This window comes from Narcine bancroftii, chromosome 5 (genome assembly GCF_036971445.1).
Source record: "Narcine bancroftii isolate sNarBan1 chromosome 5, sNarBan1.hap1, whole genome shotgun sequence".
Taxonomy (NCBI): Eukaryota; Metazoa; Chordata; class Chondrichthyes; order Torpediniformes; family Narcinidae; genus Narcine; species Narcine bancroftii.
Genome location: NC_091473.1, coordinates 43828650 through 43829457, shown reverse-complemented (window position 1 = coordinate 43829457; position 808 = coordinate 43828650).

Here is an 808-nt window from a genome sequence, read left to right as displayed (position 1 = left end):
AAAAGAGGACATCACTAAAGCCGCAACATAAGCGGTGCATGAATCTGTCCCATTTTAGGTCGAGAGCGATGTGCTCAATTTAACCCTGGCCACCATCCTGAACCAGACAGGTTGGCTAGTGGCCTTTTTCTCCTGTACCCTCAAGGGCCCTGAAATTGGACACTCATCCATTGAGAAGGAGACTCAGGTAATAGTTGAGGCAGTGCCGCACTGGAGGCATTACCTGGCCGGCAGACATTTTACGCTGCTCATGGACCAATGGGCCATGGCATTCATGTTTAACAATAAACAGTGGGATAAGATAAAGAATGATAAAGTTTTGAGGTGGAGGATTGAACTCTCCACCTATAACTATGATATTCTATATCAGCCAGGGAAGCTCAACAAGCCCCCTGACACCCTATCCCGAGGGACATGTGCCAATGCCCAGATAGACCACCTAAAGACCCTCCACAACGACCTCTGGCACCCCATTGTCACGAGATTTTTCCACTTTATCAAATCTATTAATCTGCCGTACTCCATCAGGAATGTCAGAGGCATGACCACGGACTGTCGGGTCTGCGCGGAATGCAAACTGTACTTCTACTAACCAGATAGGGTTCACCTGGTGAAAGAGACATGGTCATTTGAATGCCTGAGTATGGACTGTCAAGGGCTCCCTCCGCTCCACCAACCACAACATGTAGTTCCTCATGGCCATTCATGTTTCCCCTTTGCCATCCCTTGCCCAGACATGACCATTACCACAGTCATCAGGGCACTGCACAACTTGTTCACTCCATTTGGGGACCTGTCATACATCCTC